Genomic DNA, 26,652 nt, shown 5'->3' on the forward strand with positions numbered 1-26,652 from the left:
ATGACAAAAGGAAGCTTTCTGTATTCACTAAATTTCTTTCCCCCTCCACATCCATTTCTACATATAAGCCAAGCTGCAACCTTATGCACACTTAGTAAAGGTAAAGGGACCCCTGACCATTAGGTCCAGTCATGACCGACTCTGGGGTTGCGGCGCTCATCTCGCTTTATTGGCCGAGGGAGCCGGCGTACAGCTTCCGGGTCATGTGGCTAGCATGACTAAGCCGCTTCTGGCAAACCAGAGCAGCACACAGAAACACTGTTTACCTTCCCGCCGGAGCGGTACCTATTTATCTACTTGCACTTTGATGTGCTTTTGAACTGCTAGGTTGGCAGGAGCAGGGACTGAGCAATGGGAGCTCACCCCATCGCGGGGATTTGAACCACCGACCTTCTGATCGGCAAGTCCTAGGCTCTGTTGTTCAACCCACAGCACACTTAGTAAAGGTAAAGGTACCCCTGCCCGTACGGGCCAGTCTTGACAGACTCTGGGGTTGTGCGCCCATCTCACTTAAGAGGCCAGGGGCCAGCGCTGTCCGGAGACACTTCCGGGTCACGTGGCCAGCGTGACAAAGCTGCATCTGGCGAGCCAGAGCCGCACACGGAAACGCCGTTTACCTTCCCGCTGGTAAGCGGTCCCTATTTATCTACTTGCACCCAGGGGTGCTTTCGAACTGCTAGGTGGGCAGGCGCTGGGACCGAGCAGCAGGAGCGCACCCCGCCGCAGGGATTCGAACCGCCGACCTTTCGATCGGCAAGTCCTAGGCACTGAGGCTTTAACCCACAGCGCCACCTGCGTCCCTCACAGCACACTTACCAGGGAGTAAATCCCTTTGAGCTCACTTCTGGAAGAAAAAAATCTGTATAACTAAGCTGTGAGCATTTGTTCACTTTGGTCTGCAGGTGGACCCAGATCTCTGGGCTCAGGGGTTTAATTGGACTTATTTGTAGGAATGGAAAGTTTCGTTCTGTCCTGTGAGTTACCACATATCACCAGCTCAATTCAGTTTACATTTAAAGGCAAAACTAATTTGGCACTTTCTAAAGCAGTATACAAACTGAGATGTAGCCATCCTTCAAAATTCAAATTTTCTCTAATTCTCAAGCTAAGTAATGTGTGCAAATATGCAAATACCAAGATAAAATGTTGCATTACAATTCACAGATTAATGAAAATAAATGTACAAAAAATGTTTTGTGTTAGGGGAAATATGCCAAAATGTGCAGGCTAGGCAAAATTGCATGCAGAAATGTGTTTATTAGGAGAAAAGCACACTAAAATGCTGGTGAATTTTCATGAGGACTTTAAAAAAAGAAATTGCAAGCTGGTGTGGGAATGTGGAGAACTGACCTTCAAATTGGACAAATGAGAAGCAGAAATTGAAATATGTACCTGCCCCATACCAGTTTGTGCTGGTTTCATAAGAAGCACAAAAATGTACTCATATGTATGAGTCCAAGAAGGAATCTGCTGCCCATTCTTTGCAGAATGGGCAAAAAAGCACCGTAATAGAGTGCAAAGAAAGAAAAGGAAAGAAGACGAACTTCCTTGCCAGCATTTAAAGTGGAAAATTCAGCATAAGCTGATTTGTAATTCATGTAATGACCTTTCATACACTGCAGTTGTATGACATTTTCTCTCAAAGCAGTTTTTATTCTCTGTGTATGTAGGCATGAGAAAGAAGGGGGAGCTGGGGAAGAAAATGCAAGCTATCCCTTTGGATGAATAGGGGACACAATAGCTCACAAGTGTGATGCAGGATGTAAACAAGTCCCAAGAACTAGCCTGATGCGTGATACAGGAGCACGTTACAGTGAGTCTCATAGACCTTATTTATAAAACGGCACGTGGAAAGACAACTTACCACAACTCTTTTGCAAGAATTGGTTCTCAGCCCATCATTATCTGATGACATCCTGGTTTCATTGCATTTAGATGCCCATGCTACTTCTGTTTAGGGTAGTTTGCAGCAGCATGCAATCTTCTCCAAACCACTGCATGATGACGCCTTCATATGATTTCTGCAATACAAACCAGCCATGAGCTGCCTCATCTATGTGGGCCAGGCAAGAGAGACTATGTGACACTAGGGAGGGTACTGTGTAGTTCTGGGGCCAATGTTTCCAGGTGATGGGGAAAATATTCTGTCCGAGATGCTGGCTAGCAGCAGCCAGGCACAGTTGACAATAAACTGACCTGGTTTAAGGCACCTTCTTCTTCTTTTTCATTCGCTTCTATGATTTTAAAACTCTCCATGCGGAGCTTTCCCACAGAGCAGCAGTTCTCAACCTGTGGGTCCCCCCAGTTGTTGTTGGACTACAACTCCCATCATCCCTGAGCTCTGGCCTTGCTAGCTAGGGCTGATGGGAGTTGTAGTTCAACATCTGAGAACCCACAGGTTGAGAAAGGCTGCTAGAGAAAGCTGCATGAAAGTAGCCACCCTCTTGACCCATTGTTATGTATTTTTAGCCACCATTTCCCAGGGATTCACTTGGGGCATGATGTCCCTTTCTTTTCAATCCATAACATTCATATGGATTGTGGACAGGAAGCGGTGACTGTCCGTGTGTCATGCTGAACCAAGCATTACTTCCTCTACACTAGAGATGGGGAGCCTGTGACCCTCTAGATCTTGTTGGACTACAACTCCCATCATCCCCGCTGCGGCGATCACACAGGGTCCCCGGACGTTTAACGGTCTATTGATCCCTGTGCCACCACTGTGCTTGCTTCCCCACTGCCACCAACCCATTACTCTTGGGTAAAACACTGAGTCCAGACAGTTGTTAAAATTGAACCAAATAAACAAGTTTATTTTATAAGCATTAGCAAGTTTATGGTTTCTCAGATAATATTCCTGTCAGTATCTTAACTTTAGTTCCTTTACTGGCCTATGCCTTCCTAATACCTTCTGACTGATTATCTCAACTGTTTGACTGACTCCTCTTAAGAAATTCTCACATGCTCTCACATCAGACTAGCCCAACGCACAGACTTATCCTCTCTGTCTCTTCACGAACTCCAGACTGACTTCTTAACAACTCTAACTCCTCCCCTTGGGTTCCTATTGGTTAGTCATTTTACAATTGGTTAACCCTTTCCTTATGAACCCAGTATGATGTTACACACCTAGGAGGGCAAACGCCACAACTGCCCATCGGCCATGGTGGCTACAGCCAATGGGCATTGGAGTACAACAGCAGCTTGAGGGTCACAAGTTCCCTATCCGTACTCTATATCAGTGTTTCCCAACCTTGGGCCTCGCGCTGTTTTTGGACTACAACTCCCATAATCCCTAGCTAGCAAGACCAGTGGTCAGGGATGATGGGAATTGTAGTTCAAAAACAGCGCGAGGCCCAAGGTTGGGAAACACTGCTCTTGGATGCATTCATGGAAATGTACCATGGAGGTCGTTCTGGAATGTCTTAACTAGGTTCTGCAGTAAGGCTAATGCTGGACTGTGGTAACATCTGGACAAACTGGAGGATGGTGAAATTTGGGCGAGTTGGTGCTTTTTCTCTTTCTCTTTGCCTTTTCATCGCTTGCCATCCATATGTGACTGCTACCCAGCCTGACTTTCTATTTGTCTTTATATCTCCTCCCTGATCCTGATCCTCCTTCACCCTGTCTCATTTTTTTCTTTACAGAGTACACATGGCTTCACCCCCACTCTAAAATCCTCAATGTTCTTCCAAATTAAATCAATTACCCTATGCTTTACAGGCAGCAGAATTGATCAGGTAACATGAGGGATGAGGGATTGAAAGCCCAGGACAAGAGGAGAAAAATGTAATCGAGAGCCATTGCTTCTAAGTGTGAGAGCAAAGTATTTACTTAGAAAATATATATAGATCACATACCCAGAAAAATCTCTAAGTGGTGCACATAATGAAATTAGCAAAAAAGATAAAAATCAGCAACACCTTTTAAAAAAAGAGTGTACATAAAATAATTATCAGTAAAGCAAAATATGAAACCAGCTAAAACTTCTGAAAGCAAATGTACATTACTAAATTATGTGACTAGGATGACTTGATGAAACAAAGTTTTCAGCAGGTGTTTAATATGGCAAGGACTGTGAATAGGCAGGGGCAATCTCTCAAGTAAACTGGTCCCAGGCTGTTAAAAGACTTGGAGGGGTTGTCTATAGTTTGGGGATTTCAGTGAATAACTTTCTCTTTTAGGTTTACAAATGACAGTGGCAGTTCTAATCACGGAGGGTAGACTGTTCTCAGCTAGAAAACATATGTATAGAATTGTTCATTATCTGCAAAGCAAGAAAATGAACAATATGCAAGAAAAACACAATATAAATGTAAATAAACATCCATAATTCTTTTTTTCTTTTAATGGAGTGAAAGCAGTTCTCTACTGAAGCATTTTTAAATCTCTTTTTCAACACAAGCTTTTTCTGCCTCTTAGCAGGGAATTGCTTCCACACGCCCACAAGCCTCCTCCAAACACTCAACCCCAAAAGTACAATAAAAGTACGATAAAAATGTTTTAGTCCTAGACATGTTGTGGTCCTACTGGAAGTTGCTTCTAAATTGCCACTTCTCTTTGCCATTTTTCTCTTGCTGCGGCTTCTCTTAAGGGAACACCTGAGAATAATTCTATCATAACATTTTTTTCCACAGGGAAATTGCCACTCTTCAGTCGTTGCAAGACTAATGTTAGGAAAAGGGAAAATGTGGACCTGTGATATGGATGAAGAGCAGGCATCTACATTCCACTGGTTCCAGTGGAAAGTTGCATAGATTCAGGGGAAAACCTTTGACATGTTTTGTGTCAGTTACTCAAATGCACCCTTTTCGGTGAAATGTTGTTGAAATAGCTCTGTCGATTAGGACAAATAAATGCATGCGATAATGAAATAATATTAGTACTGTAGTAATAATAGTACCCACCCTTCACCAACAGGTCCCTGGTTGGGTTACAATTTAAAATTCTGTATTAAAAACAAGTTGACCCTGAATGGGATGGGACTCACTGGTGCAAAATATCACCACATCTTATTCTGTTTTTGACTGCCCATGGCAGCCATTCTTGTAGCAAGGTATGAGTACTGGCACCTCAATATTTTTTTTCTACTAAATAAAGAAGAGAGCACAGGATATGTTTGTTAGTTAATTATATTTCCTCAAATTTTCCAGCACCTTTCTAAATTTGAAGCAAGACTTCAATTTGCATTTTGAAAAATAATCAAGATACAGCTTTTGGGCTGTGTCCAGACTTAGTCCTACCTGGAGTAGATGCATTGAAATCAAGTTAGATCCAACCCAGTGGTTGCTTTTATTTTTATTTTTCCAGCAAGATGCAGCACATGCTCTTTTTATTAGGGGGAAAACAGGCAGTTGTTATATATTCAGTTCTTGTGGTTTCTTCAGACAAACACAGAATAGGGATGGAATGTATGAAACAGTAAGCCATCACAATTTATTGCTTCAATGATGCCCTCTAACAGAAATGAGGGTTGCCTGGTTAAAATCAGTAAGCCCCACTGGACACAGTAGAGCAGGTATAGGCAAACTCGGCCCTCCAGATGTTTTGGGAATACAACTCCCATCATCCCTAGCTAACAGGACTATTGACCAGCGATGATGGGAATTGTAGTCTCAAAACATCTGGAGGGCCGAGTTTGCCTATGCCTGCAGTAGAGCTTACTACTGCATGAATACGCCAAGGAGTGCTCTGCAAGGCTTCAGTCCTATGCACTTGCATGGGAGTAAGCCCTATTGAACACAGTAGGATTTACTTCTGGGTAAACATGCAGAGGATTGCACCATAACCGAGTGCAACCTTGGCTTGGAGTTCCACGTATTCACTGATATTCCACATACTTTGCCAAATGCTTTCTGTCTTTCTTCTGCATTAATTCCTCCCATTCCTTTTTGTTTTTTGCTTCCTTTCCTTGGACTTCAGGTAAAGAAGCATCTTGTACTGATATGAATTATATGTACTCTGATCCTTAATAATTGAAGACAATTGCTTTCCTTCTAATTCAATTGCTGCTGTGACCATTTCATCCAGTCAGATAAAGTGAACAGTAGCCATTGATTTTTGCAAAGCCTCCAAAAATGTTGCACTTATCATAATGATTATCCCAAATGTAGATTCCTCTGCCCCTCCCAGTAAGAAAACAAATCCTTTGAGTTTACTGTCAGTGTTCTCTAGACTCATTATTTTGTAAACTCTGTAATTAGTAGTGACCAGCATACTTCCTAATGGCTGTAAAATTAAGAGCCAATGTTACTATGACAGAAGCAAACCTGTTTAGTTTGACCCTGGTCTGCCTCAACCATGTAAACAGGAATTATAGAGAATGTCCACATTTCAGTGCAACCTTCCCTAACCTGGTGCCTTCCAGAGATTGTCAGACTACAACCTCCATCACCCCCAACCATTAGTCATGCAGATTGGGGATGATGGGAGCTGGAGTAAAGTGATATTTACAGAACCCTAGAGGAGTGTTTTAAAAAGTGATTTCTCCCCCACACCTGCAGTCCAAAGTGGTGCATCCTATTCTCTCATTTCAGAATTCCACCACTGTTTTCCCACCTCATTCTGCTGCATGTGAACTGTAGGACCAGGACTTGGCCATTGTGGGTGTATCCATCTGGTGTCCCTTAACTGATGGGAGGTGTCCATCAGTTGAACAGGAAGAAAAGCCATTTTTGGTGACTCCTGCCCACCCCCACCCCAGATACCCTCTGCTTTAGAGGATCTTCCAGCACTCTGGAGAAGATTTGGATGCTGGGGGACTGCAAGAAGGAAAGACAATCTCAGAAAATTGCCCCCCTTCTCATTTTGCGACTGATGTCTTCCGCCAGCAGAGAAATACCAATTGAATATCTGGCATCCATATATATTCCATTATTAAGGGGAATAGGAAATGTTGTTGTAATATTTCTACTTTTACCTCACCATTTTCTTCCCTCAAAATGAGTCAGATTTCTTCTAGGATACTGGTTTCAAACTGGGTTCTGGAAAGCCCAGAAACATTTTCCTCAGAAGCTTATTACCAATGAGATGGTTGGCAATGGCATATAAGTTTTCTTGAAATACAATTTGCATCCTATTGCTGGTCTTCCCCTCCAGGAACAGGGAAAGCAGCAACATAGGAAACTGCCTTATACTAAGTCAGACTGTTGGTCCATCTAGCTCAGTATTACTGACACTGACTGGCAGTCTCTCTCCAGTGTTTCAGATAAGAGTCTTTCCCAATCCCTGGAGATGTTGGGGATAGAACCTAAAGATCATCCTCACAGTGAAGCCCAACAGGCCCAGTCAACATTCCACACCCTGTATAAGCAGGAGTTTCATGACTGTCAGGCTTGTTGGTGTTCCTTAGAAGTGTTCCCTAAAGCTACAAAATCTGAAATACGAATGTTTTCTAATAGCCGTAAGTGAAGACATTAGAGGTCTACTGTAGGATGCTTACAGTTAATGTTTCCAAGTAACCTTCTCTGTCTTGATTTTGTCCTCACTTTCAGAAAGAATGAACACTATTTCAGAGTGATGTGATAAGTGCAGCAGTTCATGTTTCAATGCAGAAATCCACTCCGTTTCCATTCTTTCTTTTTAAAAAAAGGAATTGTAGTGAATTTGCAGTCTGAATAAAAAGTTAAGGCTGCAATAATTCTGCACACAGAGAGCACGGGAACTTCAGACAAAGCACTCCTAAATTAGGCTAATATATGTGTTTCGTTCCAAGGGAGCCAAGCAATAAAATCCTTGAAGCAACCATTACCATAAGGTAATTGACTGTATCTGCAAGTTAAACGTTCCAAGAAAGAGACAAAGTTATTTCCAACTGACAAGGTCAGTTATCACCTGTCTGCATCCCCACTGGTGAGTGTTACTGTGAGTAACTTTCAACTCAAAATAGCAAGCAAAACTTGGAAGGTTTTTCAAATTACCCTTTTTACATACTTCAAAATAAACAAATGTAACAAGCTTTTATAGCTATGCGATTAATTGCAGTCTTGAAGTCTGACCTTCATCTTCACACATCTGCTTGGGCATTATATAGGGAGTTAACCAGCACTGAGGACCCAGTGTGGTGCAAGACCACTGAGACCACTGATGACTTGAGATGGCGACTGGCAAGCACAGTCCCCCTGAACTAAGGCCAAGAGCTCTTTACCCTTCAGGACCTGTTAAGGGGAGGTCCCCCTTATTATCTATATCCTGAAGCCTAGGTGGAATGGTGACATGTCCTCTTAAAATGGTGGCGTGTCCACCGGCCTGTCCATCCCCAAGATCTCACTAGGCTTTGAAAGATGAAGAGGCTCTGAGATCTCGTGGGAGGATAGCCCTCTCCCTCCAGCCATGGTGTCCTTCGTGCAACCCTGCAAATCATTCAATGGTTTCAACAGGTTTGTTGGGCCACAATTTATTGTATACGTACTCAAAGGTTTCTCCTGACCACTAAAGGGGCCTAATGATCTAAGAGAAGTAGATGTTACTATTTTTAAGTGCCGCTGAGTGCTGTAATGATCACTTACAAAGGCTGCTGCAATTCCTGACCCGTAACCCAGATGTTTTATTTTTTAATAAGTTCAATTAATTTTTCAATTATCTGGAACGAGCTAAAAGAAGAGAATGGAAGCGGGGGATGAGACACAAGCTACTTTCAGGGAGATGGAGAAGACTGTCACTTTTTAATTAGCAAGGTCTTCCTGTGAGGCAAAGCTGCCTTGGAGACATTTTCTGAAGAGGCTGCCTTAGCCCTTGCACCAAGAAGATGTTGTCAGGATGATAATTATAACAAATATACAGACAGAACTCCTGGATGCTTTCAGACTAAAGAAGCATAATGAAACAGACGTGATAACTGAATGAACTCTCAGCTGACCCTCCTCGCTCCTTCTAGCAGGTGACAAAGGCCTCTAGCAGTAAGACAAGGGGAATTAAAATAAGAAAAGCTTGTAATAATTATGGAGGCCAGCAGGGAAATGAACACTCTAAAAAGACAAGAAACAGCAAGGTGGAATTACTCAAGCAGCTTCATAAAGTACATTTATTTTGAAGTTTGCATAATGCCTGTTAAGGTGCGTGTCAGAATCCTTAAGGTAACAATGTAGATAAAGTTGGGGGCGGGGGTTTAAGCAAACAGCAAAATGTTTTGGGGTTGTATCCATTAATGATTTGCACTAGTAGAAAGTGCTTCCACTTGTGCGAGACAAGGCACCTGATTTTCACTGATTTCCCCCATCTAGTGATGAATAGCATTATAAGTCTATGCTCTGGGGTGGTGCTGAAGGATACAAATGTTCTGATGAAAACTAGTGGATCCCTTGCTGATAAATTCAGCAGGTGGGGATCTGAGAACTCTAGAAAGAGAACAGGTACATAGGTAGAGGTGGCTGCCATTGGGATTATCAATTCAAATCTAGCAAAAGGTTGTCAAGATTACGTCCTTGAAATGAACCCATCAATCAACCATCATGACTAATGGGTCTCACATATTCCAATGAGATTTAAGCATGACATGTTTTTTTTTCTGGATGAAGCCCATTTTGTGCCATGTTAAAGGTGGAACTGTAGCAATACAAAGCTGCCTTTCCCGGAGTCATGCCCTCTGGTCCTTCCATCTCATATTGTCTACAATGACTGGCAGCAGCTCTCTATAGTTTCAGACAGGGATTCTCTTCTAGAGCCTTACCCAGAGATGCCGGGGGTTGAGCCTGGGACCTTCTGAATGCAAAGGAGATGGTCTGACACTGAGCCATGGCCCCTCCATTTAGCCCTGATGTCAATGGACTCCAATTCCCATCAGTCCCAGCCAGCATGGCCAGTGGCTAGGGATGATGGGAGCTGAGGTACAGCAACATTTGAGCCATAGATCCCCCATCCCTGTGCTAGAAATTTGTGTTCACTGCAGCGCTGCTCACCTATAAAACGAAGTTGAGATGTGGGGTAAGCTGCTATTTTGTGCCATGTCTCATTTGAGATTTTATCCTTAGTTCTGTAATGTTCTAAGGAGCGGTTGTTGCTGTCAGAAGGAAGGGAAACAGCTATCAGTGGAACAGAGCTATAAAAGGATATTTCCTTTCTCTCCCCCTGGGCTGTTAAGTAAGTTGTTTGCAGCAAGAGAATATGCAATACCTCCATTTCTTTTGTTCTCTAGTTGGAATAAGCAGCTCGGCTGCCTCTTGAGGAATAAAAGAACCAAGAACTGATTTGCAATAGTGTTGGAATCTTTTTATTTTATTTACTTTTTAATGGCTGTGCTCATCAGCGGTTACTGAACTACCCAGGCAACAAGGCTGCAAATTTTCTGCTTCACTCTTTTTGTAAAAAAACAGGGGGAAGGATGCTTACCAAGGTTTTTTAAACACTTAGATAATAATGCAAATAATATTGCATTCAGTCAATGTTGGAAATCTTAGGATTTGGGTTTATCAGGTACAGTATTAAAAACAGCTTTTAAAACAGGTAGTTTTTTTTGTTTCAAATAGTAATTTTTTTAAAAAACCCTCTCTTGCTTTGGATCCCTGCATTACTGAAAGGATTGAATTAAATTATTAAACACGAGGAGTCTTCCATAAACTTTGACAATTGCAAATATAGTATTTGTATTGGATACAGGGTTTTCTACTATCCAGGCTTGTAGTCTTGTGGGTGCAGAGATGAGTTCCAAAACATTTACTTACATTGCATCAGTGACTAAGCTTCTAGCCAGCTACAATTGCTTATTTGGTGCTTTGCTCTGCTTTTTACTCTTTGTTTCTGGTCGCTTGCTGGGGTGATGGTGGGAATTGTTTTCTCCTGGTGGACTTGCCTTTTTGTCCCCACTATCAAGATAAAGTGTCACCAGGCAGATTATGTTTAGCATGACAAAAGCACTCCAGTTGTTGGGGGAGGGGTTTCTAAGCCAAACTGCCAAGGATCCCTCCATCCAGCCTACTTCTGGAAAAAATAGCAAAGGAGCTGTAGATTTACTTTCCCAAAGCCTGAGAATTCAGGCTTTAAACAAAACTTGTGAAATTCCATTAGAACACAAGAAGTAGTTTAAGAACTATGCAGCTTAGCATCTGGGGAAGATTTTAAGGAGAAATTCCAGGGGAAACACTTTTCAGAACAGTGAAATTTCAGTATATATGACATTTATTGGGGGGAAAGGAGGAAACAGATCACACAAACAGAATATAAAATCAAATCAAAGAGTCAATCTAACTCTCCTAGTAACAATTTAGCTACTTCTGTAGAGTCTTGGGTTTTAGAGAATGTGTTGAGTTCTTTGCAGAAAAGATGGCCTGAGAATACTAGCCTCTTGCAGAACATCTGTGGTCACCTAAATTGTATGGTTCTGAAGGAGACAAAGGTGCTGTGATGCCCTACACATTTATGGGAATCTGATGCCAGTAAAAGTGTTTTGTGAATCAGTGGCATCTCTGGTCCAGGTAGTTCAGGTACCTAGTATAGTATGTATTTAAATGATGAGCCTAACTTCTTAATGGTTTTGAACTTCCATCATAAAAGTTCAGACCAGTTAGACTACTGTGTGAGACAGAAGGAGGGAGAGAGGGGAAGGAATTAAATTGGAAAGGGGGATTGGAGATAAAACCAAGGCTATCGGTTTATTCAGGTGGTGGTCAGCAGGCATCCAGAGTCTCAGAGGCTTTAGATGTTGCTGTTGATCTTCTGTGGAATATGTTATTTCCTTCATGGAAGCAGAGTCAATTATGCAAATAAATCAAAACAAAAATATGCTCAATAATATGTCTAATTCAGATCACATAATTTATTAGTTTTCATTGGCACAAAATTTTGGGATACTTTGAGTGCAGAATGTGGATTTTTCTTCTTGTTCAGGGATATTTTTTACAGTTCCAAGTACTATGAACATTTGAGTTGAAAGATCATTGTTGTTATGTATATTTGCCATCAGACTATTAAACAACTCAACTTACTGTTCAGCTCAGTAGCAAAAGTCTTTGAAACTAATTATTACTGCAATTATACTTGCAATCTTCCCAGGCTGCAACTGCCTTTCCAGCTCTGAGTCAATTAATAAAATACCCTATACCACAAAACTTCTACTAATAAATGATAGTCACTTCTTCTTTTTACTGGCAATGAATTGGCTTTTAATTTTTATTCTGTTCCTTTATGAGGAAGTTAATATTTAATAATTCATGTTTCTGCTGCCTCTGACTAAAAGATGGACAGATGTAGAAGCAGTGGTAGTCAATCTTCAGGTACTCCTGAAGTTTACTTACGTTTCAGAGAAGTGTCCAACAGTTAAAATCCTCTTCCTATAGGTCAGAGGCATCAAGCCAGGTGCACAATACTCTGAAACAAACTTTTTCATTACTGGGGACCCCAAGGTTCTGGGGTGCAGGGACTTGAACCCCTTTCCATAGAGTCAGTGGCACAAACCACCTCTAAAACCCTGTTTAAGAGTAGCACCCCAATATAGTCCTTTTTAGGGGGGAATCCTAAAGCATTAGAACAGAAGATGGGCCTTCCAGTAAAAAGCAGGTGGAACAACTGTCCTGTTTTTGTGATGACAGAAAATAGGCTCTATATTCTATGGTGTTGGAGGAGACTCTTGAGAGTCCCATGGACTGCAAGAAGATCAAACCTGTCCATTCTTAAGGAAATCAGCCTTGAGTGCTCAGTGGAAGGACAGATCCTTTGGCCACCTCATGAGAAGAGAAGACTCCCTGGAAAAGACCCTGATGTTGGGAAAGATGGAGGGCACAAGGAGAAGGGGACGACAGAGGACGAGATGGTTGGACAGTGTTCTCAAAGCTACCAGCATGAGTTTGACCAAACTGCGGGAGGCAGTGAAAGACAGGAGTGCCTGGCGTGCTCTGGTCCATGGGGTCACGAAGAGTCAGACACGACTAAAGGACTAAACAACAACAACAATGATTATGAAAAGACAGTCTTGATAGTAAAAGAAATAGCAATTAGTTTAGCCTTTGTGAAGTAGAAGAAATGGGGCTTTACAGTAGGCACCATGTGACTTAAACTGCAGGTGGGAAACCTGTGGCCCTCCAGAGGTTGCTGTGGCCTTCCAGTCACGATGGCCAATGGCCATGGAAGATGGGAGTTGTAGTCCAACAACAATGCTGAAGAAGCACTACTTGTAAACTACTTTGTATCCTAATTTGGCATTACGCAGCACTTACATTAATAAACAACATCTGGAGGGCTACAGTTTGACTTAACACATGGATGTGTAAATGCTAATAATATTAATATTTTTTGTATTTTACCTTGTTTCTAAGTTTTGATGGTTGGTCTAATTAAAGTGTTTACTATTAGAGATATTTTTAAATAAATCTAAGCAGTGTGCAACTTAAAAATAAAGAACACCATTAAAGGGAAGTATACTGTAAAACCAGTAAAATTCAGGGAATTTAGACAAATGAAGGTCCAAACAGGGGTAGGCAATATTTCTGGTAGAATTTAGGTAACACGAAGTCATACTATTAATACTATAGCTTTGTATTTATTATTTACTAAAATAATACTGTTTACCAAAATAGCACTGTTTGCCAAAATAGTACTGGTATATATTTCAGCATTCAGAAAACATGACACACAGTTGCTCTGGTGAGAGAAATCTTTGTGGATTGGCTTTTCCCTGCTGCCTCCATCAATGACTATGTCACTTTTTAACACACTTTATGAAAATATACATTGATATAATAAGAAAGACACATTCAGTTATAGAAGAACTCCATCAATGTCATTTTTAATTGAGAGCGGTCAGAGCTGTCACAGGACTGTCACTTCTATAATGGACATGTTGAAACATGGAGGAATTACTAAGGCGATAGAGACAGAAGTCTATGAAACTGACTGAGTGCTGGGGAGGGGCTGCAGCTCAGCAGCAGACCATCTGCTTTGCATGCAGAAGGTTCCAGGTTCAGGTCCTGGCATCTCCTGGTAGGACTGGGAGAGGCCCTTGTCTGAAATCCTGCTCTGAGTTACATAAACCAGTAGTCTGGTTCTGTATAAGGCATCTCTCCCTCTGATCTCTGCACCAAAGGAACATAGATTAACAAACCTGGAACCATCCACAATTGTAAATTATGGCTGAAACAAGATGAATGAGCTGCCAATATGCTTTGAGACCAAATTTAAGGTTTTACAGTTAGCAAAACAACTTGGGAGGAGGATATTCCCTATATACCTGCTGATAGCTGTGGAAACCTAGAAGGGCCCTTCTAGAGGGGGCCACATGTGCTGGAGGTTTGCTCCATGGTAGCTTGGACTAGATCCTTCAAGACAGAAACACCTGCCCTGTGGAACACACTACCTGCCAAAACTCATTGACAGGCTGCAACGCTGTGTGCATTTCATCAGATGCTAAAAACTTATTTGTTTTTACAGGCTTTCCTAGAAGGATGAGTTCTTACTTGTTTTATTTTGTTGCTGTATACAGTATCGCTGTTGGCAACCATCTGTTTTAGGAGACAATGGAGGAGTGCGCCTTTGGGGGTAAAGTCAAACTGCTGGGCAGTTGCAGTGCCTGCTGTGGCTGTAGAGACCGATATGAGACAGAGACATGTTTTGTTCCAGCTGAAGCAGATGAAGGTGTCCAGTTCTGCTGCTGCAGATGCACCAAGGCATTTCTTCTCTCTGTGCCCTTCCCACTGTGGTACTGTTGTGATGTTCATTGTGATTTAGAAATATTTCTAATATTAACAGACCACTACAATACTCTTAATTCAGGATTTCCCAAACTTGGGTCGCCAGCTGTTTTTGGACTACAATTCCCATCATCCCTGACCACTGGTCCTGCTAGCTAGGGATTGTGGGAGTTGTAGTCCAAAAACAGCTGAAGACCCAAGTTTGGAAACCCTGCTCTAATTTAATTTCTGTTTTCCCATCCTGTTTTGCTCAAAAGTGAGCATTCTCTTCCTAAAGAAAATAATATTGCCAAATTCCTAACCAAACTTGTTTTTCAGAACTGAATTTCTCCCTGCAATGCCTTTGGCCTTTAAAAAGGAAATTTATTTGCTACTGCCTATAAAACTTTACTACTTTGTTGCAATGTTTAATTGCATTACTGTCGAACAGAGCCTCAGGAATGTGTACATCAAATCCCACTATTAAATCTGACATTCCTAATCTATAAAATATATACACACGGTTCCAGTTTGTCATTTATGATATCTTCTTTAGGCTACAAATCAAAACAAAGCATTTGTATGCACGTATGGGAGAAATTGTAAGGTGTGGAGGGTATTGGTGTAAGGTATTGGTGTCCATGGTGAATCACACAGCAAACAAGGGTTTTCATTTAAATGACTTTCATAGGACCTGTATGTTCCTACTGCCTGTATTCCAGAGAGTTACCGTATACTGCAAATGGCTCACACTAGGCAAGTGATATAAGCACATTAGCTCTTTCCTTTCTGATAGCTCCCCGCAGAGAAACACTGCTGGAGATCATCCTACGTGTTGAATTGATATCATTTCTTTAGGGTCACTGACATTTCTTAAAGAGACTTCTATGCTCTGTGATAATTAAACCAAAACATATTGCCATTATCTGTCTCAGTAGTAATGTGGGGTCCCCCCCAAGGTGTAATGGGCTGATCAAATATTTAAGGAACTTAGCAATATTTCTTAAGGTTGTGACTACAAGTTTCAGAAAAGGCTTGTCTTCACAATCAAGTACCGTTTAGCTCTATTTTATATGCCTAAATAAGAATGAAATCCCATCCTCTTGTGCCCTACACAGGTCATGATTGAACTGTGAAGTCTTCCTGTCAGGATCTGGAGTCCTGATTTAATTTACAAGCCCACATACCTTAGAATAGAGAACCCAAGAACTCTTGATGTTACAGAGGGTCATGCAGCTTACATCATCATCTTATCTACCCATGAAATAGTGTCTGAAGCTAGTCCAAGGAGCTGCTATCCCAACCTGAATAACAGGCTAGATCTCAGCTAACAGCTCAATCCTAACCATGTCTGTTCATAAGTAAGTCTCATTGAGTTGCATGAGACTACCAAATAAATACATATAGCATTACTCTTAACTGGGACAAAGCCCCATTAATATCAATAGGACTTACTTTTGAGTAGACATGGTTAAAAAGTAAAGGTAAAGGGACCCCTGACCATTAGGTCCAGTCATGGCCGACTCTGGGGTTGCGGTGCTCATCTCGCTTTACTGGCTGAGGGAGCCGGTGTACAGCTTCCGGGTCAAGTGGCCAGCAGGACTAAGCAGCTTCTGGCAAACCAGAGCAGTGCACAGAAACGCCATTTACCTTCCCGCCGGAAGCACTTTGACGTGCTTTCGAACTGCTAGGTTGGCAGGAGCAGGGACCGAGCAATGGGAGCTCACCCTGTCACGGGGATTCGAACCGCCGACCTTCTGATCGGCAAGTCCTAGTAATAATAATAATAATAATAATAATTTATTATTTATACCCCGCCCATCTGGCTGGGCCTCCCCAGCCACTCTGGGCGGCTTCCATAGAAACCAAAAATACAGTAAAATATCACACGTTAAAAACTTCCCTGAACAGGGCTGCCTTAAGATGTCTTCTGAATGTCAGGTAGTTGTTTAGCGCTTTGACATCTGCTGGAAGGGCGTTCCACAGGGCGGGCGCCACTACCAAGAAGGCCCTCTGCCTGGTTCCCTGTAGCTTTGCTTCTCACAATGAGGGAACCGCCAGAAGGCCCTCGGCGCTGGACCTCAGCTTCTGGGCAGAATGATGGGGGTTGAGACGCTCCTTCAGGTATACTGGACCGAGGCCGTTTAGGGCTTTAAAGGTCAGCCCCAACACCCGCACCCCTGACATGGTTAGGATTAGACTGTTAGGGTTCAGTCCAGTGTAAACAGGTGCTTCAGACACCTTCAGTATCTACAAATTAAAGCAGGCGTGAGGAACCTGTGGCTTTTCAGATGAATGTTGGACTCCATCTCCTGTCATCCCTGACTGCAAGCTGCACTGGCTGGGACTGATGGGAGCTGGAATCTGATAACATCTGGAAGACAACAGATTCCACATCCCTGGCGTGTGCTGGTCCTGCAGCATTTAGCTTAGTGACTTCATTGTTAGTTATAGCATTTTTTTAAGGTTAAATTCTTTCCCTCAGATAGCTGCATTTTAAAGTCAGGTCCATTTTTCTACCCCCACCCCACCCATTCATTTGTCATACTAAATCTTCATACAGTGGTGCCTCACAAGACGAAATTAATTCGTTCCGCAAGTCTTTTTGTCTTGCGAGTTTTTCGTCTTGCGAAGCACGGTTTCCCATAGGAATGCATTGAAAATCAATCAATGCGTTCCTATGGAAACCGCCTTCAGACCAGGTCCGGGGACAGTCTGTCCCCCGACCTCTTCTCAAGGCCGGCGGGGGGCGAAAGTCTTTGCTTCCACCCCGCCTGCCTTCCCGGGACAGCGGAGACTTCTCCGCTGTCCCGGGCAATCTTAAAATGCTGGCAATCTTAAAATGCCCCCGGGAAGGCAGGCGGGGGGGAGCAAAGACTTTCGCCTCCCGCCGGTCTTCAGAAGAGGTCCTTGACCTCTTCTGAAGGCCGGCGGGGGGCAAAAGTCTTTGCTCCCCCCCACCTGCCTTCAAAAGCCGTCCGGGAGAGTGGAGAATCGCAGCGTGTTTCTCTGCTCTCCCGGGAAGGCAGGCAGGGGGGAGCAAAGACTTTCGCCCCCCGCCGGCCTTAGGTCCAGGACCTCTTCTGAAGGCCAGCGGGGGGCGAAAGTCTTTGCTCCCCCCCGTCTGCCTTCAAAAGCCGTCCGGGATAGCGGGAAGCGCTTCCCTGCTATCCCGGACCGCTTTTAAAATGCTGGCGGTGGGGAGCAAAGCCTTTCGGCCCCCGCCGGCCTTCCTGGACCTCTTCTCAAGGCCCAAGGGGGGGGGAAAGGCTTTGCTCCCCACCACCAGCATTTAAAAGAGGTCCCCGGAGATTTCCCTATGGGCTTTCTTCTTGCGAAGCAAGCCCATAGGGAAAATCGTCTAGCGAAGCGACGCAAAAACCGAAAAACCACTGTACTGTCAAAACTAGCCCAGACTTTGGTAATGGACATGTCAGTCTTCATCTCTCCAATGACCGCAGTTTTCTCTCACCTCCATGTTTTCCCATCATTGGCTCATCATGCCATCTGCCTTTCTCTCTCTTGTATATTATCAGCCACAAAACCACTTGGTTCATTCTTCCTTTTCAAACAAACATTCTGAATTTAATTACTAAATGGAAGAGTTGGCAGATCAGTTAGCTTTCCTCAGGGTAAGATGTTGTCGCTTAAAGCAAGAAAGAAGAACCGATCAAAGAATTATCAGAGATATGAAGGCAGTGCATATAAGGATTGTATTTATGTTTTGAGATGTTAAAACAGTAGCATTCACTTTGTTGGGCACACAGTGGGCACCTAGTCAACAGGAGGTGAATAGTGCCACTCTAGTGTACATAGGTGGGCTTTCACTTTGGTGAATGTCCAACAACCTTAAGATGAATGCATGAAGAAATTCTGATTTTCTTTTTTGTGGTTACCAAGCTCAAAGAAGCATTTCCCTGAAAATCTGCCTTAAAACTGCACAGTGAACTCATGGTAAGATGCAATTTAGCAAAAAAATTCTTGCAGAGAAACTCGCATATCAGAATAGTATCACTAAAATATTAATTGAAGAATTTTTGGGGGAGGGAGGATACTTTTATTTCCTTTATTTTATGTCATGGTATTGGGGCGGGGCTATGTGATCCTATAAAGAGACACAGTTCCTGATCAACACACCATAATAGGCCGACACGCTTGCTGGCTCACAGATACTTTGGGGAGGATTTCTCAGCTTCTCAAGAAGTGTAATTATTGATGTGGCTGCAATTATTGATGCACCTTTCCTGTTCAGGGTCAAGAGAGATCTTGAGGGGGATTATATATTCTTGAAGGGAAAATAGGGACCAAAATCCTTAACTATTGCTTCTATCTTAGATCCAAACTCCCACTGGTGGAGGTTTTTAGTGTGTATGGCTTTTCCTTTCAGAGAAATTGGAGGGTGAAGTCTTGATTGGTGGTGATCCTGATATGTCACATTGTGAGGGTTTGGGCAGGAAGGGTTGAGGAACCCCAACCCTAGCTGTCAACTTTTCCCTTTTCTTGCGAGGAATCCTATTCGGAATAAGGGAATTTCCTTTTAAAAAAGGGGAAAGTTGACAGCTGTGACCCCAACTTCTCTGTTCAGGGTGTGCAAATTTGCAAGTCTTTTAGTCTCCCATGGACACATGGCAGGAGATACATTCTGCTGACCTAGGTTTCATTTTCTGTTCCTCTCAATATGGGTCCCCCTGCATAATCAATTATGTCTCAATAGACTGTTCTTTCCATGACAGCTTGAAGGGGGGGGTGTAGGCCCCAGGAAGATAGATAATAATTAACCTTTGGATTCTGGGCACTAAGCAGGAATCCCCTGTATGGTATCGGAAAAATACTCTCCTAGCACGTCAGGAATCAGTGCAGGCGTCAAGTGATGTGATACAACAATAGGTAAAGGTAATGGGACCCCTGACCATTAGGTCCAGTCGTGGCCAACTCTGGGGTTGCGGCGCTCATCTCGCTTTATTGGCCAAGGGAGCCGGCGTACAGCTTCCGGGTCATGTGGCCAGCAGGACTAAGCCATTTCTGGAGAACCAGAGCAACGCACGGAAATGCCGTTTACCTTCCCACGTGGAGCGGTACCTATTTATCTACTTGCACTTTGATGTGCTTTTGAACTGCTAGGTTGGCAGGAGAAGGGATTGAGCAACAGAAGCTCACCCTGGCGCGGGGATTCGAACCGCCGACCTTCTGATCAGCAAGTCCTAGGCTCTGTGGTTTAACCCACAGCGCCACCCATGTTTAATTGTAATAGGGATTCCTCCTGCCCTGTTGTATGGGACTCTATGCAGTCCTGAAGGGAGTGGCCATAAATGAATCATCTAAACCAGGGGTCTGCAACCTTTAAGACAAAAAGAGCCACTTGGACCCGTTTTCGAAGAAAAAACAACAACTGGGAGCCGCAAAACAAGCCAAATGTAAATAACCACACATTCTTCCCCTTCCCCATTCTCTCTCTTTTCCCTGAGTCTATTTCAGATAGCAAAGAGGGGAATGGTACCTCTCATATCCATTTTTTGCAAAGCACCATGTGCATAGAGGGCATTATACAAATTAATACATAGAAAAGTGTCTGTCCCTCCCTGCAGTTCAACTCCCTCTCTTTTTACTAAAAGCACATATCCATTCCTTCTGCTGGTGCAACTTTCTCATCATTTCTACATAGCAGCATTTATAAACCAGTGCCAGAGAAACTGGGTGAAAGGAAGGTGAGAGGGAAGAGATATGAATATTTATGTGTGTATATGTATACAAACATACACCTACACAATTACAGGTTTGAAGCCAACTTAAAATAAAAAGAGCTGGTAAGCAAAGGAATCTGTGGTGCTTTCCATGGGACCAGGGGACATGTCAGCTAATACTCTTCCCTTTCTTCTTCATTTGCTTGTCTCTGCAGCAAATCTCGAGGGGGAAGGGAGAAGGGCAGGAATTGCATAGGCACGAGAGAACGGGGAAATCCCGCATGCAGGATTTTGGTGCGTAACAGCTCCCCCTCCCTCTGCAATTGCTCTCGTGCTCCCCCGCCTCTCCTGCTGGCTACCTCTGGACCCCCTCCTCCCTCAACTCGGCGGCCACTCAGAAGCAAGGCACAGAAAAGGATCCCGAAGCACCACCGCCACCCCTCCCTCCCTCTCTCTCTCTCTCACACACACACACACACACGGGCGCCTACTTATAAAAAATATTGGGGGGGGCCCACTGTGCGATTTGCGCTTTTTTTGCACGCACCTGCTTCCTGCTAGTACGGTGGATCCAGGGAACTGATGCTGCTGCTTCGCTTTTCATGTGTGGACAGGAGGGGAGGGAGGGAGGTTGCTGGCTATCCAGGGCAGGAGGGGAATTTTTTGGTGGTGGTGGGGCGCCTGACTGCCCCATCGGCGCATCCACCTCCACAACGGCCGCGCTGCCTTGTTGCACGCCTTTTTGGAGCAGCGGCTGCAAAGTTTGGGAAGTGCGCAGCGACTTGTGCCGCTTTGCAACTGCGCAGGCCGGCGTGGCGGGAAAAGGAGAGCGCTGTTGTGTGGGAGCCGAGCAGCACTTGGCCCGGGGTGAAGCGGCGGCAGCTGCATTGTGCAAGCGCTCTTTGGGCAGGCTACAGTTACACGGAGGGATGCGGAGGAGGGAAGGAGCTCCCCCCTTCCCCATCCCGGCCAGTTTCCAACAGCAGCAGAATTGACCACCTCCTTCCCCCGTCGCACCGGAGGGCAGGCAGAGAACCGGCCCAGCAAAGAGACACATAGGGGTGGGAGGCCGGAGGAGGGGCAGAGGGGAGGGAACAAACAAGTATTGGGGGGCAGAGCCCCCCCAAACGAATTTTTGAGGGGGCTCGGGCCCCCTCAGGCCCCATGGAGTCGGCGGCTATGCACACACGCACAAACCCCACCCCGCCATTTCCCTCGAGCGTGTGTGCGCTCTCTCCCTCGCCTCAGGTGCCTCGCGTGCGGGGCTGAGGAGAGCGTGGCCTGGGTGGGCGGCTCTCAACGTCAAGCGGCGCAGCGCGCGGGGCCTGAGGGCGGGCGGGCTGCTGCGACCGACGGCGAAAGGGAGCGCGCCTGCTTGTGGACGCGCCCGTGTGTGGCAGGTGCCAGCGGTGGCAGTGGCAACAGTGTCCACCTGAAGGGAGAACCGCCGCTGCGCCCTGGCGCGCCTTCCTGCCGCCGCCCTCCTCTTCTTCTTCGCTCCCTGCACCATGAGGGAAGAGGCGCCCCGGAGCCGCAGCAAAGGTTTAAAGGAGCCACATGCGGCTCCGGAGCCGCAGGTTGCCGACCTCTGATCTAAACAATGCTGCTCCCCTGTTTTTACCTACCCTCTCACCATATATCCAATTGTGGTGGGACATGAAGCAGGGACTCTCATGCCAGTCTTAAGACTCAGGTAGATTCATATGAGAGATGGAACCTTGTAGGTAGTTTACTTGCACATGCTATTTCTGTGATACAATATGAGCACAGATATACTGCGGTCATACCACTGTAATAATATATAGTAAGACTCGTTTTTCTTTACTGTGTAAATCTCATTAATTTTTAGTGCAACACATCTCTAAAATAAGGTCCGTATATCCATTTACAAAACAGACAAAACTGCTAGCATTTATAACTTTCTCTAGCTATTTTATGTTCTAACATTTTATCCATTATTACTCAACAAGCTTCTCACTAATTTGATAATTAAATGGCCTGTTTGTGTTTTTTCTGCAGAAAAGCAATGGAACTATTCTGTTATTGAATCTGATAAGCTCTTTCTTCATATGATTAGAAATGCTAAGGGAGGATTTTTCATTTCCAGTTCGCAAAGGCAAACTTTTTAAAAAATAAATAAATGCAGAGATAAATGAGGGAATCTGAGCTGTTTTAATGGCGTTTGACTCATAAAAGTGTCTAAGTGGTGTTTGAAATAAAAAAAATGAGTTATGCATTCATAAAAGACATACAGATTTGTTCCCTGCTGAAAACTACTTGCATATTTGGAATGGGAATAGTAATAAGATTTCCTCTAATTAGAAAACTAATCATATTTCCCCCACCAATCTAAGCCCTGTTAACTCATGATACCAAAACCTGGTAAGATGTTGTTCCATGATGGAAAAAATGGTGGGATAAAAATGAATTAAATAAGAAATAAATAAACTTGAGTATACCTAAAATAGCTCCTGCGATCCCATCTGTGTTTTTTCAGAGAAGAGGGAGAGCAATTTCTGAAAAAAAACAGAAACTATTTTAGGTGCTATTTTAGGGAACTATTTTAGGTTCACTCAAGTTTGTTTATTTCTTATTTAATTCATTTTTATCCCACCATTTTTTCCATCATGGAGCGACATGCCAAAAACAAACACACATGAGGTGAAGGTACCCGTGTATGTGCCACAATGGTCAAATGATCTCTGCCCAGTAAGGGGTGCAATGGATGGACCAGCCAAAGCTGTTGATAGGTGTCTTTTACTACAGAGGCCACCTGAGTCTACATGGACAAAGATGGCTCCAAGAACCCCCCCCCCAATTGCTTATCTGGTTTTTTTTTTCAGAGGGAGTGCAACACCATCTAGAGCAGGCAGATCCCCCAATTCTTGAACCTGGGAACCACTTGCCCACAGTGTCCTAGCAGGATTCAGCTTCAGTTAATTGACCCATATCTACTCCATAAAGTGCAGTGGTTCAGCTTATGCACAGCCTCTCCTTATGTTTAATAGAAGAGTAGAGCTGAGAGTCAATAGTATACTGATGACACTGTGTCCCACACCTCCTGATGATTGTTCCCAATGGTTTTATGTAGATGTAAAATAGCACTGTGGACAAAATAGTGTCTCGAGTCATCTGGCAACTAAGCTACCAAGATGTAGGTGTGAGTCTCCGGTACCAGTCATGCGGGTAGGAGCAAAACCATCATAAAACTGTGCTTCCAACACCCAAGCAATGGCCCTGCCCATCCGTCAAAATGGACCGCATCTTCTCCGTGTCTTTTTGTTGTTTAGTCGTGTCTGACTCTTCATAACCCCATGGACCAGAGCACGCCAGGCACTCCTGTCTTCCACTGCCTCCCGCAGTTTGGTCAAACTCATGCTGGTAGCTTCGAGAACACTGTCCAACCATCTTGTCCTCTGTCGTCCCCTTTTCCTTGTGCCCTCCATCTTTCCCAACATCAGGGTCTTTTCCAGGGAGTCTTCTCTTCTCATGAGGTGGCCAAATTATTGGAGCCTCAGCTTCACGATCTGTCCTTCTAGTGAGCACTCAGGGCTGATTTCCTTAAGAATGGAGAGGTTTGATCTTCTTGCAGTCCATGGGACTCTCAAGAGTCTCCTACAGCACCATAATTCAATAGCATCAATTCTTCGGCAATCAGCCTTCTTTATGGTCCAGCTCTCACTTCCAAGCCATGGCCCTGCCCATCCGTCAAAATGGACCATATCTTCTCCATGTCTTATATCTGTCAAGTATTAGTCCATTCCAATTATACATCCTGAAGGTAGGTTTCACTGGGCTGCAAATCACAAGGACAAAGTGTCTCTTGAAGAGCTATGGAAAGAGTAGGGACTAATAAGGAAGCTGACGGGAAGAGGGAGAGGACCTTCTGCTGCCTGTGGTGAATAAACTATTTGGTATATGGGAGCTGCTTCAGGCTATGCAAGCCAAATAAGGTGAGGTACTATACCTTTTGGTTGGGCTTCAGCCCTTTGGCTCTGGGCAACTAACTATTCATATCCTATATAGAAAATGGAAAAATTACCTATCACTACAAGAATGTTTTGGAAGGATAAACGAGGTAAACTTTATTGCAGATTAACATATCCTTAGGGATTGCAATTATGGCAATAAATCTAAAAGAGCTTGTGAGGTAATATATGTTCATAATAAAGTATTTAGCTCCTATCCATAATCTCATGAGCAGAAGGGGGAAGAGAGGTTTGGCGAAGAAAACAACATAATTAACAACCCACTTAATGGCAGGCATTACTACACCTCTCCAGAAGAATATGCGACAAAACCTGAAATGCTTAGAAAGCATTTTCAAAATAAATTTTATATACGTTGTGGCATGATTGCTAAACACCAATAAATATTAATGGTTGGTGTTTCTTTTTTGTGTTGTTTTTTCTGCAAGTGCAGTAAAACACTTTATTTACTCTAAGCAAATGAATGACAAGGGCCGTGATTTAAGACAATGATCTGGATAAAATTTATTAAACAAGAGATTTGTGTGACTGGATTCTGAACTAGTTGTGTTTTAACTCAGAGGTGTGTTTTAACTCACTGACCCTGACTTCCTGTTAGGTGTTCTTCATTCAGCAACCTTAAACACCTTCTGCATATGAACATAATCCTGATTCTCAAGGATGTTTTCATGGCTAACAGAGAGGCTATACCACAACCAGCATAATGCAATCAAGATATGTTATGGTACTTTGTGATGCATTTCACAGCTGCCATGGCGAAGATCCAAAAACATAGCTGCAGCCACACATGAGGCTTAGGCTATTTTAGTTAAATTGTTGGCTTTTCTCCTTTTGAATGGCTGACCCCAAATGCCCGAAAGAGTAAGAAGTCTTAGCTGCAAAAGCAGCTTGCTTTGTGGCATGTTGTGGTTTGAAAACAATAAGCCTAAGGTCTCGCCGAGCATAATAAACTGTAGTTTTGCGCATCTTTGGATTGTGGCTAATGTTACTGCGTTATATAAATGTTGTTATAAGGATGTTGCGGCATCCTTTTTGCATGCAGGAGAGGCACTTCTGTTTAAAAACTGCTTTCATTCTGTGTTCTTTTGTGATGCAGTTGATTTTAAGGAACACCCACGCTCTTTTGTAGGAACATTCATGGAACATAATGACCATGTCTATTTACAGCTACACAGAACCCAGTAGACATTATAGATAATGTGTGTGTAAATGATTTGTTAGTGACTTTCACTTTGAATCATTGCAATTAGATGTTTGAGGGGGTTGTTTTATTAAAAACATTAATCCCAAGCAACAGCTTTCTTTTTACTGGGAATTGGTAAGAACTCACTAGAAAGGTTCAATCAATCCAAACAAGGAGTAAGCAAAGCTGTTATCTCTCAGATTGTGTTTGTAGAAAAAAAGCATGGGAGGAAAGAGAAACAGCCTTACTCTATGAAATTCCCCAAACTATTTCATTAGTAACTCTGCTTTAAATTGATAAAATTTTAATGCAGCTTGCAAAACTATCGTTTTTAGGGGAGAACATTAATGACACCCATGAGAAACAACTATATTTCTTTAGATGGTGTCATAAGATGGTGTGTCACTTTGATTTTTTTAAACGGCTTATCTCACTAAGAACAGTAAAATTTCCTGGACAAAATGGCAAAAAGGTATATTGACTTTTGTTCTCATGGCTGAATCCAGGCCATGCCAGAATGAATCTTCCTTCAATGAAATGTCAATGAAATGAAGTCCAAGATTTTACAGATCCTCCAGACTTCAGTGCCATCCTACAAACCCTCAGCATCTTCGGAGAAGTGGTGGCAGCCCCATCTGCAGCAGAGTGTTTTCAACTTTTCATTTTTAATGTTTATAGATTACGTTCACTCTTAAAATAAACTGCAGCCATTTCATTAAATCAAGCCTCATCAAAGAATACATTTGCTCTGACTCTAAATTTGGACTCTGTCCAACACAGTAGAGCTGTGCCAGAATTTACTTGTAATAGTTAACATGTATTTTGGTGCATTGTGCTTCTTTTTTACTGATATGGGGTATAAGTTTCATAAAAGACTGCAACTGAAATAAATAATGTGGGGAAGCCTTTTTTAAAAACCTGAACCTGTGTTTAAAAAAATCCAGCATGCTTAATGTATTGACACCTAAAAGTGCTAAAAAGCATTGTGGAGATTGAGCTGAACCAGCAGGTGGGAGTATTCAGCCTAGAATTTGATGTAGTTTGATACCCAATACTCTCATGCTCTAATGGTAGCAACAAAACCATAAGACTTCTGGAAATCAGTGAATAGAATATGATCCATATACCATTTTGAAAAAGGCAATGATCATGAAGATGAACACCTTCTCTGTTTATATTTAATATGCAGCTGGTCTGGTTTTGCA

General features: G+C 43.3%; 1 long non-coding RNA gene across 2 annotated transcripts in view; it reads right to left on the reverse strand.

Annotated features, from left to right (window-relative positions):
- Positions 1-808: 808 nt before the first annotated feature.
- LOC309353390 overlaps positions 809-26,652 on the reverse strand; it is an 84,005-nt gene continuing 58,161 nt past the window's right edge. The window contains exons 7-9 of one of the 2 annotated variants that reach the window (XR_014161782.1): positions 18,067-18,240; positions 14,382-14,503; positions 809-2,021 (exon numbers count right to left, since the gene is read on the reverse strand). This is a non-coding gene — a long non-coding RNA (uncharacterized lncRNA). The remainder of the gene's footprint in view (positions 2,022-14,381; positions 14,504-18,066; positions 18,241-26,652) is intronic. The other variant, XR_014161783.1, reaches the window with a different exon arrangement.

Source organism: Podarcis melisellensis (genome assembly GCF_964234715.1).
Source record: "Podarcis melisellensis genome assembly, chromosome: 12".
NCBI classification, from domain to species: Eukaryota; Metazoa; Chordata; class Lepidosauria; order Squamata; family Lacertidae; genus Podarcis; species Podarcis melisellensis.